At 34.3% G+C, this 19,271-nt stretch overlaps 1 protein-coding gene across 5 annotated transcripts in view; it reads right to left on the bottom strand.

Annotated features, from left to right (window-relative positions):
* The window catches only part of sky (GTPase-activating protein skywalker), a 69,205-nt gene extending 53,412 nt beyond the window's left edge, over nucleotides 1–15,793 (bottom strand). For 2 of the 5 annotated variants that reach the window (XM_033467342.2, XM_033467343.2), the window contains exon 1: nucleotides 15,272–15,793. The gene's annotated coding sequence lies outside the window, so the exon portion shown is untranslated. Of the gene's footprint in view, nucleotides 1–14,637; nucleotides 14,659–15,271 lie in introns of those variants that run through there. The other 3 variants (XM_076527889.1, XM_076527890.1, XM_076527886.1) reach the window with 2 other exon arrangements.
* Between the last annotated feature and the right edge of the window lie 3,478 nt (nucleotides 15,794–19,271).

Raw genomic sequence — 19,271 nt, 5'->3', positions numbered from 1 at the left:
CAAATTCAACATAGATTTTCAATGTCGAAAATTGTTCGTACGATATTCTCTATAATTTTCCATTTTTCTAGAACATTTTAAGATTAATTTAAAAAGAAAGTCATCTCTCTATCTGATTTCTGTTAAAAATTCTACGATTTTGAAACAAACTTGGTCATTTTGCCCCGCTGTGCACCGCGCCGTCTAAGCTTATTTCAGCGACTGCGTCGCGGAGCACCGCACGGGTCAAGCCATTATCGTGAAAACAATTGAAAATTGACCGGCTCGAATTGAGGCTCTAAACGAGAAAAAGAAACGGAATAGAATGATTACAACCGTTACACGCCGCAAGAAAAAAAGAAGTTTAATTACGTAGGCCGAGAGTCGTAAAAGATAGAAGCGGACGCGAAGGGTTAAACTGTTTGATACGCGTCTCGTGGAATGCCAAGAGCTGATTAACGAGTTAAAAAGAATCCAACGGACGAATGGCAGAGAACGGTGTGTGTCCAGCAGCCCTAGAACCAGAGAGATTAGTGTTCCGTCCCGTCTCGTTCTACCTATACACGAAAGTCCCTGAAACGAGAACTACCTACTTCCGAGTAATAAAGCCCAATGCCGTAATCATCGTGATTTAACGACACCGACCCAACTGATGCGGAGGGTCGGTCGTCGTCGTGCGATCGTGCGAATCGTTTTTCCAAGCCAGGCTATCGTATCTTCTGCGTTCTCTTCTGCATAAGGCGATCATGTTTAGACTTTGGAACCGGCCGGCTGTCTCTTTTGTCGTTGCGAATGACAACGAATGATAAAGGAAAACGCTCCGCGCATCGCGCGCCTCTCTTCTTACACGACGAGCCACCAACTTTTCCAGCTTTTCACCAATTTAACAGTGCATTTACTGGCACACCCCTCGGCATATTCGAAATAACATTATTTAAAATATTATTTCAAATAACATGTTATTTTGTTCTATAATTATTTCCATGCCAGTGAATCACTTTCGAAGCGACATTATTTGAAATATTATTTTAAATGTCACAGGGATGAACTGCCATGAAGGGGATACATATCGAATGGAACGCTACCATTATCTCAAGAATTGTAAATCTTCCTGTAGTGGAATTATACTTGTTTTTTTAACTATATTGTGCATATCTAATCGCATCGAATTTGAAGCCGCTACGTCGGACAATTAATTTTTGTTATGCTTGTAAGTAATATTTTTCCTTGTTCCTCGCAACGTTGTATGAAATACTGTTACTTTCGATTCAGTTTTTATTTATTGCATCAGGTATTTCTTCACGAATGTTGACATATACCACCGGATAGTATTTCTTTAGCATAGTAATTAAATAAGTTAAATTTTTAATGTTGTCACCAAATCTATGGTTGGGGCACACAGAATATTTATAGATGATACAAAAGGTGCAGAAGAACTTTTTTTCTTGTTATGTTATTAATTTTTAAGATATATTCATCCAGAAATTTTTGTTAATTTTTTTCAGTTTCTTTTTATTGAAATGATTTTATGTTTGGCATAAAATACTAAAATGTGATATTCACTGAAAGATGTAAAGAAGGTGTATGTAATTGTAATTTAAGATTAGTATATGCTACTATATACACTTACAATAAATAAAAAAATGATATTTACGAGATAAATACCAAGATTACTTCATTTTGTTACTCTGTCCCAATCATGAATGAGCAAGTGAACGTAAAAGAAACTCATTGACACATTCTTGTAGTAAAGAATCTTAAAGATCTTTCAAATGTTACACCATTCATACGAGAGAAAGAAAATTAATATTTATTATACAGTCGGTCACGAAAATGTTCAGACACTTTTTCATACGGATGAAGTATTAGAAGACCGGACCAAGTGACTTCAATCTTTTTTGAAATGTTAGAGGGTCTAGTTCGCTAAACGATCACCAGAAATATCTTTGCAAAAATTAAAATTGGTTAAAATGACAAAGAAGATAGAAACAGCTCGTATTTTCTAACTATAAAGTAATGTAAATATTAAAAGGGGTTGTTGACAGTCATTCTCACGGAATCATTATCAACTCGCCATGCAGATGACTGCATGCCAGCTATTGAACTGTGCATAAATAAGACACGTGGCAAATAATAGTATTGTTAAACGAACATTCCTTCGTATAATTGTACGATATTTTATGTTAAACGTATGCGTGACGAACATTGCCGAGTGCACATTAACATTATTCATTTAAAACTTTCGTACCCATGTGATTTTTTCGAATCGATTCTTGGATATTTCGATGTTGAAACGAATCGATCTTTTTCGTTACGAATCGATTTTCGATTCAAAATCGCTATAATATCACTAACTGTTGTAAAATTCATTGCCTTTAAACGAATTTAGTTTAAGAAACGGTGATTAATTTATACTTCAGTTATTGTTAATTTTTCTCTTTATCAAGTCCTAAATAAATAAATAAATAAATATACCAATCTAATTTAAAAGTTTATATGCAATATTTCATCGTGAGATATTATTGATATCTGGGTAGTGTTGTGAATATTATACACTTAATACTGAGTAACTTTTTTATTGAAAAATCTGATTTTGTAAATCGATTGCAACGTTCCATAAGAATTAAAGCAAAATACAAAACCGAATTCCGGGATAAAGTATTTCAATCGAATTTTTAAAATATCGATTTTCAAAGAATCGCTGCGATTCAAAATCGTTTGTTTTGCAAGAATCAGTCATATCTAGTTCAAACATTTTCAATGAGTCACTGCTCTACATATAATACTCTAATAAAATGCTCTTCAGTTTAATAGTTTCCAAAATAGAAAGTCTGAGAACCACTGCTGCGTCATAAAGTGCTACCAAAGAAATCGGAATTTCTCCGTGTCTTTGCGAACAATTTCCGGACGCGCGCTACAAAACATTAATTACGGAAATGTGTTCCTAGAACTGCTCACTAATTTATTAACGTTACACGATGCACAGTAATTTGATTAATGCGCTGATCTACAATATGTCGAGTAGTAATTATAGCCAAGTCACTAAATTATTTTTTACCCGCAAACGTGGAATGTCATTTTCGTCAAGATTTGCATTCTCTGACAATTGAGTTTGTGAAACTGCTAGACGCGCGTTTGTTTGATCATGTCTTCACGTAACGGTTCTCACTGTGCACTATCTGCATTCGCGAGATCCGGATTCTCAACATCGCTAACAGTTCAATATTAACACGTCAACTGCTACAGCATTTAGGAATTGAACGACGGAACTGTTTGTCCGAAATTGTAAGTTATAACGCTGATAGATTAAGTATGTACGTATATCAATGATATAGAAGATTTTTAATGTAAATTTAAATTGTGATAAATTTTTAGAAGCAGTTTAATTTATAATAGATTTTTAAGAATTATAGTAGATTTTTAATATGAATTTAAATTACAATAGATTTTTAATAAAAATTTTAATTGGAGTAGATTTTTAATGTGAATCAAGTTTGTGATCTGCAAAATGCATTAATTAATTAATAGTGATTTAGACTATTACTTTCTTAATTAGTAACTAATATCACAAATCTTTACTTCTCATGGTTTGTTTTATCAAATAAACTGCTTTTTCGTCGAATTTTTTTAGTCGATGAATTAGTAAAGGAATGAAATTAGGGAAACAATAAATATCTCATTCTCTCGAGCAGGCTTAAGCGATAAGAACGGGTAGCATGTAGCAAGTTCAGCCAAGACACAGCTACCAGATGTACAGAATCGATTTTCTCGAAAAGAATGTTGCTGGTAAGGCAGTTTTATTGCGCACGTTTGATTGATTTCTCTCTTCATCCACTTTCGTTTCCTCCCTTATTGGGTTTATCGCTACAAGAGAATCACCCTATATACAAAAACTTAAGAATCACTTCTAACGGGCTAAGAAGCCTGTGAGGTATAACAACGTGTCTGATGCAACCTCGAGTAAGATCGGACCTGGGTAAAAATATTTCAATTATTGCAAATATCAATACTCTCAGCTGTGTTGCACACGCTTCATTTCAAATAATAATTTAATTTTTTAAAATGAAATACTAATTAAAATATTTAATTAATTTTACAAATATATATTTTACAATATGAATCAGGAATACTTCATTGAAATAAATATTTCCTTCACTGTGCGTGTGAAATGAAACAATTGAATATTATTCTCATGAAATTTGTCATTCGCGTTTGCAATTTGTGTTATATACATTGTTAAAAACAAACAGATGTTGAATGTTCCAATTACATTCATTAGTTAAAAGAAATATAAAAAAAAACTTATTTTTCAAAAGAATATGTATGTGTTTTGTACTTTTTCTATATAGATTTACTTTCTCTAATAAATATTAATTGTAAGAAATAGAATTTCACACACACACAAATAATTAATAGAAATTTAGACACATGAAATACTACTTCAAATAATTATTTCCAGTACATCTTAAAAACATACTACTTCAATTAATAATTATCTTTACCTATTTCATTACATGTGCTTGTGTGTGTCTCTCTTGAAATGTTATTTCATACAAGGAAGAGTATTTCATTAACAATTTCCAATACTTTCCAAACATTTTTACCCAGTTCTGGGTAAGACTCAGCCTGTCCGTAGAAAAGTTATTCAGCAGAAGTAATGCAGCAAAATTACCTGGTGTAACATGCTTAGTCATTGTTCACTGCTTTCAGTGTAAAAACTTCGAAATTACTTTTATGTATTTATGTAATTTCTCGTAGACATACAGTTATCAAGGAATTAGCTGCTTTCGAAAATTAGCGGAAATTAGCGTCGATCTTTAATGCACTACTGAATAATTTCGCAGCTGTAGAAGTTTTGTTGACGAACACCACGCTTGCACCTACGAATTGTCCAATTTCGGTGAACATTTTACGATATTAAGTACATTTGCATAAATAAGCTTAAATATGCTAAGTATAAATATGCTTAGCAACTATTCTAAAGGTAACTTGAAATTACAATGATTTTAGAATGCTTTTATTAGTAAGTTTGCTAAAAAGACGTTACAATCAGTGAAGAAAAGGTAGCTAATCTTGCAAAATCTCATTAACAAATAATTGTCTGATGATTTTAAGGTTCGAAACAAAACTTTTAACCCTTAACGGTCCATTACCGCCATATACGCGGCAACAATCAATAGAAAAGAAACTGAATAAATTTCTCTAAAAAAACAAATATTTCTTTTCCATATTTAACATAAAAATCTTTAGTACATAATTTCCGTTCGTACGAGAAATGGCTAGGACTTGGCGGTCTGTGAACTTGAAATACTTCTGGTCCACTAAGGATTAAAAATATTAAAAGTTTCTTGAAAATCAAGAATATAAGAGCTACCCAATTAACTAGTGCAAGGAATAATTAAATATATGCAATCTCGAACTAACTCGAAGCAGTAATCGTTTTGTATTTTTAATTACAAATTAAACTCTCAAGCTGCTTTCCATTAGTAATTTCTCCTATAAGCCATAGAAGACAAAATTAAAATAAAAGGAGCTTGAAGTCAATCTAATTTATAATTAGTTGCCCGCTATTACCGGGCCGATCTAAATTACTTTTGGATGTACCGAGCGTCGTTCAATTAACTTATTAATTTCGAAAAGCTTCCCGGGATGGAAAAGATTGCGAACCGCTGGAAGGAGACCAAGAACCGTGAATCCCGCTTCCCTCGTATCGTAACTCTTTCACGTATTTATGTAATTCCCCGCGTGTTGCACAATTTTAATTAAGACACTTTCATCGCGAATGATATATGGGGCGTTGCGTGCTGAATTCAATGTAATTCACGACTATCCGACACCCCGCGAACGAATCCCCCATTTTGGTTTTCCGCGAAAGTTACGCTACACATACCGGGTTCCACAAAGATCGCATAATCATAATCAATTTCGCAATTAGCCTGACTCATCAGCGACATATGAAAAAGTAATGGGACTGGACGCGTACTTCAATAATTAACTACGATATAACTAGCAATAAAGGAAACTGATAGCAACTGAAATGAGTATGCTGTTGGATATTCAGCCGAAGTTATGGTTCTCGTATCTTGAAAATTTGCACATGCCACAAATCCATAAAGATCCGCAGTCCAATTATTAAAAATAATAAAAGATAAATACTTGTCGAAGTTAATTGTAAGGAATACATGTAACATATGTATTTCCCCTCTTAACGATTGTAACAAGCTAAAGATAATGTAACAACATTCTTAAGTTCTTCAAATATTACAGTTTTGTATTTGATCTGTTCATTTTATTAATAAATGTATAAAATCCGTGATCTACTAATAACGACGTCATACTCAAGAAACGATGGGTTAAATAAATAAAAGAATATTGTCGGCAGAACGTTTCAAATCATTATTTATATTAGTTAACACGAGAACTACCAAGCCAGTCAAACCGACTAGTTTCTTATCTTTTACAATACTCGATGTTATAAAAATAAGAAATTTTTTGACGAACTTCTTTTTCCCAGTTTTTTTCTGCACAACTTTACCAGCATATTCTACAAGTAAAAATAAGAGAAAAATATATGAGCATAGATCTTGAAATGCTTACACCTTGGCAAGTTAAATGGAACACATGAATCTTTTGGTCGTTTCTAAGAGGGTTAAACATAAAAGACAAAATATCATATTTGTATATTTCTATATTAGAAATAATAGAAAAAGACACACGCCAACATAGTCTTTTTTTGTTTTCGTTTAAATATTAGTAAAAATATAAAAGTTACTTTGAGTCTATAATTATGCATAGCATTGTATTTGTGTTTTGCAAGGCGTGACACGAAAATTGTACGCCCGAAATTACACCGGTATTTCTCGGATTAAGGTGCGTATCGATCGGCCACGTCGAGCCGCTTTTGACCTGTTTCGAACCGGTGCGCGACAGGGAGGATGACCCATATTCGGAATTTAGGTTAAGAGTTACTCATGGAAAAAGTGGATGTCACAGGCTTTTTGATACGAACTCGCGTATCTGCTCGATTATCGCTGTCGAGTGAGTCGGCAAACAGGTGACGGTACGGGGAAGGAGCAGAACATTGACGAAAACTTTCAAAATTTTCGTTATATGCTGAGATAAAGTATGAAAAACAGAATTTTGTTATCATCCCAATCAATTGAAATTTTTGAAAACAATTTTTTAGCCATTGTCTAGTAGACCAATCCCTCTAACATCTTAAAATTTAGATCGCATAGGCTAATTACGAAAAAGTTATTCTGTTTTAAAAGGTGTACGAAAACCTTCTTGATTCACAGTATATCTGAAGTAACCTTGGGAACACGTTAATCCGAGTTTATCGAAGCTAACAGTACCTCCGGCAAAGAGTGCTCAATGAAAATTGTTAATCTAATCAGTGAATAGATTATTGCATATGTATTAATGCCTTGCTTGCCGGAAATGAGTCTTTCAATGTCTGCATTATATCGTTTTAAAATTCTGCTTTGATGTAACGATCTCGAGACACGTTATTATTTGAAGAAGTAGACTACGGATTTTATGAATGAAGAACTTAAAAATGCAACTGTGCTACGTTCAACTAATCAAAATGACGAGAAAAGGAAAATAATTGCCTACCTTGTACCTTACAATTATCGCAGATCATTCTTATTCTGCATAAAACTCCGCATTTTTATGCAATTTATATCTATTAATAAGACTGAAATTTGATAATGTCTTTCTTAATAATGTCTTCTATATTAACACTTCATCCACCGAAAGTCTATTAACAGGATTTTTAGTGTTTGCACTATGCTAAGAGACGAACCATAAAATTATTTTTCTATATCATGAAGATCATGATAGATGGAGACCACTTGTTGATACACGACTAAAATTGTTAATTCCATTGAACAATTCATTAAAAAGTTTTTTCGTGCAAATTGTAAACTCTTTAAAATTAAGAAATCATTGCTGGTAGATAATAAGGAGGAATAATACAAAAGTGGCGTTAGAAGATAATGTTTAAAAGTAGTATAACAGATTTTCTTCCTTTTAATCACAGTTGAAATTGTGTTCAAGAATATCGAAATCCTCTCCATATTTTAAACAAAGTGAGAAGACAATAGAAGTTATAGAAAAATTCTGCCAGGTCCGCCACTATTTAGATAAATGCTACAAATCGATATTCATATTAATTAATTCATATTCTGCAAAATTAGATACATTTATAAGTTAAAATCCTCTTTACATTACATGAACATACATTACATTACATGCATTACATGAACACATTGATTCCATTCTTACAACAGATGCTTTTTTATTACATTGAAATAGTTATCACAAACTGAGAATTTAAACAAAACTCTAAAGAATCGAATGAAACTTGTATATGCATGTAATAGAAACGTACTTTTATATTAAATAAATTTATACATGTGTGTGATGTATTTTATACAATTTGTATCCTCGACTGACCTTTTCAAGATCAACAATTTTTGTTATCGTTTTATAAACGATTTTAAAAATAAAAATTTAAACGAATATAAATTTAAAAAAAATGTAATCTTGAAAAAGTCGGTCAAGGACACATTTGCGGGAACTTATTTTGACCGATCTTCACCGATCCGAGGATGCAGAGTTCACCTATCCTAGACAGGGCAAAACATTTTTTGACATCTATTTATATGGCCTTTTATCACTTTCAGTTCTGATCGATAGTGTTGTCTATTCGAAAATTGTATTTTCTAAAAGCTACTTAACACAAGTTCGAATAACAGAAAGGTTGATTACCATTAAATGGTCTGGATTTGCGCTAGATTTCACAACCGATTCCAACGGCAATTCGAACGACCATTATAGTGCATACAACGGTTAAGCAGTGAAACTTGTTTCTTTATTCGTTTAATCATTAATTCATTTAATTACTATGTACATAAATAATGCTGAACTTTCAAATATTTGTTCGATTTAAATTATATTTCATCGTATTCTAAAAGTCTCGTCTTATATTTCGTTACGTCTTATACTTAATTAACTTACATTTCATCAGATTCTAAAAATCTTCATATCCTTAATTGGATAGCAATGTTATATCATTGTACCAAACAGTCGGAATCATTTTGAAGTTTCTCCTGTGTAATTATGGTATTCGATGCATCAGCATACGGTACACACAGAAACATACGTTCGTTGAAATATTCAATTAACAAGTGTAAGAAGAAATGTGGTAAAAGACGAACGCGCTTGTTCTCACTCCTATATCTGTTGGATCTTGTATTCATATAACGACCGCGAAAATAAGCGATGTCTGAGATTTAAATATCGCATAGCGAGTAACCGTGTTCATTCCACGTGCCACACACCTCTGACGGGCAATCGTTAAATAATATACCCGAAAGGGCTTAATTCCTTCCTTCCTCATGATTCCTTAATTACCGACTGTAAAGAACAATAAAGATAACGGTGCGAGCAAAGAGTGCTGGCACCTAACCAACTAATTACTTTTTATTATTCATCAGCTACACGGATTACAGAATTACGTTCGGCTTTGTCACTTAGACACGTGTCCATTTTAATTTACAAACGAACATAGTTCACTAATCTTATGTTATCTTTATTACTATTTTAGAAACAAAAATCACTTCTTGATTTTCGGAAACTATTCACTTTAGGTGAATTTCATAAAATTACCGGTTAACGATCGCTATTTTAAAGTATTAGAGTCGTTCATAAAGGAAATGAAGTCTGAGATTGTGCTATGTAATGCGAAATTAGCGAACATTAATGTTGTGATACAATTTATTAATTAATTTATAATTTGTATATATTACATTATCAAAAAGTCATCTGTAATTTTGAAACTGCAATAAGTCACAGCATACATCTGCACATATATGTAACATACTCTATATACGTAAATCTATAAAACAATTTTCAATTAGAATTAAACGGAGGTGAACAGAAGAGATACGATTTTCTAGGAAAATTGTTTAATATACTATCTCCTTTGATACAGTCTAATTGTAAAATTGAACACTACGAACAATATGTTTTCGACATCGAGCCAATAACCTTGACTGCTCTATATTATGTGAGACCAGCAATAATTAGACAAATAGAGATCGCTATTGCACGAATCTTTATAACAATTACTTGTTTCCTTTCATATTTATTGGAACTGAAAGATAGCAATCATAAGAAATAATCGCTACTTATCCTCTTGAAATAATTTTTGAACAACGGTATAATTAATTTCATTGGTGCCTGTCAGGGTTGCTATTCGTTGATTCGGTCCCTCAGTTTTATTATCTATAATTATAATATAATTATAGATAAAATTATAGTATAATTATTTATAATCGACTAAAAATCTATTATAATCCGAACTAATAAAAATTCATTACATTTAAGTTTTGCACAAAAAATCTACAATAATCAATTTCATCCCTATCTAAAATCAATTAACTTAAGTTTCTATTAAAAATTTATTATAATCACAAATTTCTATTTAAATTTCTATCAAAAATCTATTAAAATTTAAACTTTTACAAAAATGAATTATAATTCAGATTTATAATAAAAATTTATATTTCAATTTTACATAAAAAATCTATTTTTTGATTAGATTGTCGTTTTTGCGGTTTGAGCAATTGATCAAATAATTTAAGCTGTTCATCCGTGTAAGTCGTGACCGTGTCTATTAGTGTGCAGTGCATGCCATATTATTGGCATGCTGTTAATTTTCGTGGTTGACAAGCAATCGCGGAATTCGAACGACGCCAATCGTCTATGCAAACTTGAGGAGGCGACGATAGTGGGGGTGTAACGAATCACGAACGACATATGTTAACGATCACGTCGTGTAACCGTACTGTCTTTTTTAATCCCATCGCGTTGCCACGAACCATCCGCTTCAAGTACTTACAAATTCGTTTCTGATTCCTTCTACAAGGAGCTCGTGTATTACTGTTGAATATCACTTACAAGAACCTCTTTGTCGATCAGACACTACCGTCTGTTTTTTAGAGTGTTAATTCAGAAATTTATTTTAAACAATTGCGGCAAGTGAACGAAGGACGTGTTCTCTTTTATCAAGATAATTCTCAATTAAGAATCAAAAAAGAAATTCCAAACTAACGATGTAAGAGAGTTCTTGAAGAATATTTCTTATTGAAATCGCAAAAATTTGATGAATATGGAATTAAAATGTTCGTGAAGTGGAAGAGTGTAATACGAACTTATTGACTGAATGTACATTGTTTTTTAATTCGTATTTTTATTTTTAATTAAAACAACAAAACTGATCGTATCGATTTTATTACAATATCTACCCAAATGATTTTATTACATAATTTTTCACGAACGTATTGACACATTTTTGCTAATCGCAGAAGTTCGTAGCAATGTGGAAGCTGTTATTTTTACACGTTCTTCATTATATGTATACTCTGCTTCATTTAAAAAAATAGGATGTTCTACTTGGCATAAAATGGAGTCTCCGAAGTAATAAATAAGACGGTTTCGCAACAGACAGCAACGCGTGTATAATACGTTTGGAGCGATAAAAAGGCAGGTCCTTAGTACCTTATTCCTATATTTCGTTAGAATGTTATTAATTGTAAACATATTATCCATTATAGCAGTGATCAGAAATAAGTGTAAAAGAAAACAACCATCTTCATTATAATAAAACTATTTTCCAATTATTAAAGTCTTCTGTTACTCGAATTTACATATCATTAAATAAATAATTAATAAAATATTCGATCTTGATCAATGTTTTTGTCGATGTATCTCAAAAGATTGCATATCTTTTCATTAGACTGCGGGTTTTTTTTTACGCATTTGTGGCAAAAATTAATACATGAAATATAAAATTGCGAAGACACAAAGAATTGAATAACATAGTATCAATATCTCAAAGTTATTAACGCTACCGATAGTTTTCTGTCCTTTTATTACAGTCGAAATTGAACATTTAAGAATTCTCTAAATAATAGTTTAAAAGCGACAGCAGTTTTATCCGTAATTCAATAAATTATTTGGATTCGTATATTATAACAACTTCCTCCGAAATCGTTGCCTAAAAAAAATATCCAGCTTCTTTTACATGAAGTTCGGTGATTCAAAAGTCTATTAATAATTCCCGTAAATAAAGTATTAAAAGAAACTATTTATTTTTAAAGATCCCTACACTACATTTCGTAAATAATGATTACCTAAAGAATGTACAACATAAAGAAATTACCTAACAGTGTAATTGGCAAAAGCATATTTGTAATCAATCAAATTTGAGTAGGAGACCAGAAATTGAGTATTCAAAAGAAGCAGAAGCCATCTCGTTCGGTATGTAAATTACTATCGCGGTCAATTTTCTTTATTTTCCGTCTCTTGTTCCAACAAGACTTGATTCCTGCGTGTCCTAAAATTGTAAGCATATATTTCGAGGGAGACGGAGTTACTCTTGCGAGCGAAATGCTCACATTGGCACCAACGATCACGTGCGAAAACATTTTGGCTGGCAGCAACGAACCACGGAGTTACATGGCAAAATTATTCGACAAATTTGTTACGCTCGCACCTCTACTATTCTCTCAGACGTGTGTTTACGTATGTGTATGTATATACACGTATGTGTATATGTACACATAGAATAACGCGAATACATATAATAATTGCGAATTCTATTTCAGCAGTTTGCAACTATCTCTCTTTACTCAAATTATTGAAACACACTGTCACAATAAACCTACGATTCTGTTTACAAATTTTCACCTGTCCACCATTTCCGCCCTTTTCTCAATTACAACAAATACATTACCCATATTTTACGCGAATGTACTTCGACATAAAACATATTTTCATTGGTAGTAAAGATAAATGCAATTAATAAAACTCGAGTAAAACAGATATTAGTGGAACAATGAATACGTTAATATTTATTTAATGTGCAATTGAGATTGATTCTAGAAAAGGTTTAATCATTTCCAAGCGTCGAATAAATTTTTTTTAGAAATTTCAATCTTTACCTGTATTGTTTAAGGTATTAAAAATTATTCTAGTGCTTTACCGTGCTAATTAAATTTGTTCGTAACGGTCGTATCTTATTAACGTTTATTTAAATGTTCGCCTAATATACGAGTTTATTTTTCGTTTTCAATAAATGCCTAAATAATTTTTTCAGCTACGATATTCGCGATTTTGATCGAATATTTTCTGCCTAGGATAGTAGACATTTAGTAACTATAAGTCAATTATTCGTCTGTAAAGTGAAACGGAAATTGCTTATATCATTTATGATCTTGTGAGCAATGTTTTCGAAAAAGCTGTGATCTTTTTATATCTGTGAGAATTTAGAAATAATTCTCAGAAAGACAATCTGGAAGAATTTGATACCTCGCAGAGTGACAAATGATTTTGCAATGAAATCACTGAGCCTCGTGGTTGCATCATGTGTACTAACATGACTCAGAACCTTACGGCGACGTCGCCCTTACATTATGACCATACGAAATCACAAAATATTCAAAGTATCAATTGAACAGTGCAAAAGGTACAGCTTAACATTTGCAGAACATTTAAGTAACTAGAAATGTAACAGACCGTTGGAGTATCGAAATATTGATATCATGAAAGCATGAGAATTAAAATCATCATAACTTTCAACAAAAAATTATAGCTGAAATTTTAGAAAATAATTTTAAAACAAACACAACTTAACTTAACACGGATCACGTGAATAAATTACAGCTCATGAATTATGTGACCAAATTATACCTCTCGAATAATGTGACCAAATTATATCTCACGAATTATGTGAACAAATTATAATTTACGTGTTATATGAACGAATTACGCCTCATAAATCACTAAAAAGAATTTCTTTGACCTTCAAATCTCCTCTACAACGTCATGCTTCAAAAACTATCCACAACAATACACAAAATCCTCCTCCATCATCAAGCAAATTTCTTTGCGTCAATCTTGTCGCTTATTCAGCGAACTTCGATATATTCCTACGTTAAATAAACATTAAAAGAAAAAAACAAAAGTACCGTTCTGTATCAAAAATAACTTAAATAATTTCTGTATCAGAAATAACGCTACAAAGATCGATCCAAAATTGTCATTCTCTGGAATCGCGGTCATCGTAAAAATATCCAAAAAAAAATACAAATGGCGGATTCGCGGCAACACGGTTGCCCTGCGAAGGGTTCCGAGGCTGGTCCGGCGATTTAACTTAGAAATTCAGGCGGATTCGCTTTCCGCAGAGGCGTTTAAAGTAATCGAGCCGAGCCACCGGACGGACGGGCCGACTGTAACCTGCACGTTTAAGAATTTTGCCATCTGAAAATAGACTAATTGACTTATGTAATTCGGCGAAACGCGGAGCCTCGGTTTTCAAGCGGCAAACGAAAAACCGCCTCGGTTTCCACGACGACAATGCTCGGCGTCGCTGCACGATATCCGCGACGCGCGTTGCAAGAGTGGATCTTTGATCTCGCCGATTCACGAAGCGCACATCCGCGAGCAGCGCGCGTACCCTTATCGCGCTTTCAGCGGACTCATTATCGGTCCTTGGCGAAACGAGTGATGCACCGTGGCTGCAACAGCGGTAGTAAGCAGCAGCGGGACTCTATCCGCAGGCGAGTACATATTCCGAAAGCCACGCACCGGCCCGATCATCGAGATCCGGCGAATTTAACCTTCGCACAGATTTCAGCGGCAACAGAGACCGAGATCCTCTCGAGTGCCCAAGCCTGGGAGGATCCCACCCGACCAACACGGCTTGACGTTTATTGCACGGCCGTAAATCACTCGGTCGAGTGTCCGCGGACTTCTGCAGCAACGAATCAATTTCGTAACCCGGGCCTACACACTTTCGTAAAACTGTGCGCGAGGAAAACACGGTTCTCGCGGACAGGATGGAAATCGGTGTTGGGCGGAGCCAAGTCCGAATTTCGTGGGTCAGAAAAGCGCAGGCGGTATCGTGTCCTCCCGGGTTAACTCGGCCCTCAGATCAATATTAATACGTGCCACCGGTGAGAGGGCGAACGGACGAGCGAATGAACGCGAACGGGCAGGTCGGAGTTACGGGTGGTCAGAGAACGAGAAAAGAAAAGGGACGGGAGGAGCGGCAAGAGTGTATCGTTCGAGGTGTTGATCGCGCTCGAAACGTGCACAGACCAGACAGTTGCATGGATGCGATAGGGACGCGAGATAGCGGTCGTCGAGAGGGACACAGGCAAGGTTCACCGGAGCGAGCAGAGAGGACAGCAGACTGTATGCTAGATAAATGTGTATTTACCGCCAATCTAGGGACGTCCACAGTCTCGTCGGTGTAGCCCACCTCGACGGCTATCTCACAGCGGAGAGGCTCGGCTCTGCGGCTAGCAGGCAACATGCAACACTTTTGTAGTTTCGTTGGCCGGTTCACGGCACGTCATCGGCGAGACCGTTCAATCACGGGTGGCTACTGTCAACGGCTCGGAAGGGCGCTGAGATCAGGGTTGGGGCACTCTATTCACTCACGTAGACGCACTTTTCTTGTCGACTTGCCGCGATACTTGGCTCGAATCTATGCCTGCACGAAGCCCACGGACCATTTGCCGCCACTGACGTCGCTGTCACCTGTATCCTCGAGCGTATACTAACTTCGTTGGTTCTTGACGTCGCACGTTATCGGTCACTAACGCCGAGACTATGAATCGTTCGCGTACATCTATCGGCACAGGCAGATTCGCTTACGGAACGACAGCTCAGCCTCGTATGTACGAGCGCGATACGTCCGCGTATTGCATTCTTTCAAGAACAACTGTGCGGTCGCAACTTTCGGAACCCCGACTCTTCCGGTGGTGCCCCCCTATGGCGGCCGTTGTCCGTGTTTACGAGGCACACAGAGCGACCTCTGCAATTCCTAGCGAACTGCTGCAACGCGATGAGTCAGTAATAAGGATTCGCGATATTAAGGGGCTAGGGTAGTCACGTGACTTTACGGTTTCAGCAGGTCAGCATCTGCTGTACAGATTTCGTTACATATAATGGTATATTTTTACCGTCTAAAGATGTGTAGTTGCTTGATAAATACGAGATGGAGCCACCGGCATTTTCTTGTGTGTAGATAATTAATGTTTTCTATTTTAACGACAATTCTTAAATATCGACTAAATTTACGAATTATATTAATGTAGTTTTCGTCATCGTGTATGTTATAATAAATTTTCTTAGAGTGATCACGCATATATAAAATGGCAATAATTTATTTATTATATCAAAATATCTAAATTTAAAAATATCAAATATCTAAATAAATCATAAGTGTTGAGTGGGAATATTAGTTTATTTATTCTATACCCCCACATTCTAGTAGGAATGAAAAACGAATTCAATTCAAATAGAAATACATGCATACGGTAGCCCACAAAAGAGTGTTCGTACACCTTTTAAAACGTAGTAATTATTTTATATCTAAACTAGATGACTTGAATTTTTGTTAGATAATAAATGGATTAGCTTATACTAGACAGTGGCTAAAAAGCTTTTTTTTTAATTTTACCAATACTTGGAATTAAAAGAAAAAATCAAAAACTTTTAACTTTTTTATCTGAGTCTATAACAAAAATTAAAAAAATGCCTTTTATAGATCTCGGTAACTTATATGCGTGCTGAAAATTTGATCGGAATCGATTAATCTAGAGTCGAGCTAACCAAGGGCGTTTAGTTCACCAAATAAAGCATTTTGCTTTATTACTAACATTTATACCCTTGTACATAATACATATTGTATATACAAATATACATAATAATGCCTAAAATCCTAAAAGATGGAAAATATAATTCTTGCCTACTATTTCATCTTTACCTCTCTTTTTCTCTCTTTTCCCTCTTCTCGCAGCCTTTTCTATACCTCTCTTCTCCGCCTCTTTTCATTCGCACCCATGCAACGCTTCACCCTCTGTTCTCATTGCGCTCGCCTCCGTGTCTGTTGTTTGTTTTCTCGCTCTCATACTTCCTTCTTCTCTTATCCTTCCTCATTTGCCCTCCATTTTCTCTGTTCTTCCACAATCAATTTCCCCTTTCTCCTCTCACCTTTGCCCTCATCACCTTCCTTTTCTTTATCTATAGGTCCTCCATCCATTCCTCTCCTCTACCATCCTCACTTAATATATTCTTAACCTTTTCTTGATACGTGTTCCCACGTCTTTGTTTCTCCTCCACATTTCGTGCATCTTCTTTCTTCCTCACCCTCTATACCTTGTTATCCTAACCCCCATCTCACTTCTTTCCCTTTTCTTTTCAAATACACTGGTACCTTCCTAGTCTTACCTTGCTGTACCATTTGTTATATTGTGACTCTATCTTTCCATAGTTTTCCCCTCTTTGCATCCCTCTTTCATTCCTCCCTACCTTCTTCCACTCCTCTCTCTTATCCTCCTGAGATGAGGGGATATCTTGTAATATCTTGTAATATTATTAAAAATAGTCCTAATGATGTCGTGTTTGGACTCACATCTTCATCCAGATAATATCTATAATTTATTCGTATTAAAAATATAAAAGTAAAAATTGTCAATAATACTTGATTCCGCATCTGCTTACATTGTATGTCTTTGTCCAGTCGCTGGGTGGCAAAAGTTATTCGAAGATTTATTCCAAGCTAAAACTTTATTCGATGCTACGAATAAATGAGTTTTGTGTATAAAAGTATCTCTATTCGTCGGATAAATTCTCGTCGAATAAAAATACTTTTTCCCCAACATTCTGCCCATGAAACTAGTGGAGTATTTGAATGCATAGGGAAATGACATTTGCAAACGCATACTGCCGCGAGTATTGTTCGCTAATAGCATCCATAACCGCAATCTACGTTTGCATCTTCCTCTGATTCCACATCGACACTCCTCCTAGGTGCCACCTTGTTAGCACCAGTCTAACTAAAGTTGTCACATTTTTTTATCTATATTATCGATATCGTGAATTCTGACACCACAAAACTGTACTGAATCGCTCCCCAAGTTTTTGTCCTTATATGAGAATATTTTTTTCATCCAGAAAGCTCATCTAATGGCATACAAATGCTTGGCTATCAATTTTTGGCTTTTTAATACTTATGTTACTAAATATCTGCATAATATCCTTAAATCATGAGAACGGTGCGCTATTTTTAACCTTCCACTTTTGGATGACTTATTTTCCATCGAAAAATATTCTCATATAAGGACAAAAACTTGGGGAGCGCAAACCCATAATTTTGTCGGTAACTGTGTCACCTCGCTACAGAGTCTAGTCCCTTAAACTTCTTAGCGAGGATCGAGTATTCTGTATACCTCATTTGCGTTACGACACGTTTTATGATTTGGAAGCCATATATCCATACGGCGCTTATATTCAAACGGCTCTTTTAAATCTAGAGCTAGGAGCTTTTCAAAATTCGAAATGTGTGTGCAACGAAGGTGATTTACTGAAATAATTTTTCGAAATATTTGTGCTTCAAAAGTTTTTTTATACCTCGAGTTCTGTTAGCTATTTTTGTTGAAACATTAAATTATAAAGCGGACAAAAGAGTACTAGGAGGTATTAGTACGAAAAGAATCAAAATCAAGTATTATTAGAATATGTTTGATATAACAATTCTTTGATATATTCATAATATTTGATATATTCATTATTAAATATTTTCATTAAACAATTAAATGGCAAAATAGTCACGGCAGTGCTTAATCATATCTTTAACAAACGAAATTGTTATAAATATTAAGAAGCATAAATTCAATTACAAAAAGAATTTGATGTAATAACCGATCGATCGATTTGTGTTATTATGTCTTCGTCCTTTGTGTTATTCTCTTCATTTCTATTTAAATTTATTTGATTATGCCAGAAAGTTAAATTATATTATCTATAATGGCACTATTTCTACATTTTCAACAGCAAATGATTTTTATCGAATTTTACATCGCATCTTACATCACAATTGACAAGAATCATCTGTTCTCTATAATTTCAACAATAAATAATTTGTTTCACATGATATAGTTGCTGGCGAGTCTCCTACTTTTTTAAACTTTTTTATCTCCTAAATCGATAGATTTCATACATTTATCCGTACACGTATTCTCTTTGTGACTAACTCAACAAGGATAACCTGTAGCTGTAGTAAATATTCAATTTTTTCTATATTAGTAATAATAGATAGCTTTTGTTTTGCTATGAAATGAATGCAGAAATTTCCCCTGAACATTTTTACACCCTCAAAATATTGAACTCTAACGGTAGTTATGTTAATCTGTACTATAGGTTCAATGTGT

The sequence above is a fragment of the Megalopta genalis genome, chromosome 1 (assembly GCF_051020955.1).
Source record: "Megalopta genalis isolate 19385.01 chromosome 1, iyMegGena1_principal, whole genome shotgun sequence".
Classification (NCBI taxonomy): Eukaryota; Metazoa; Arthropoda; class Insecta; order Hymenoptera; family Halictidae; genus Megalopta; species Megalopta genalis.
This window is presented reverse-complemented; position numbering and strand designations above follow the sequence as displayed.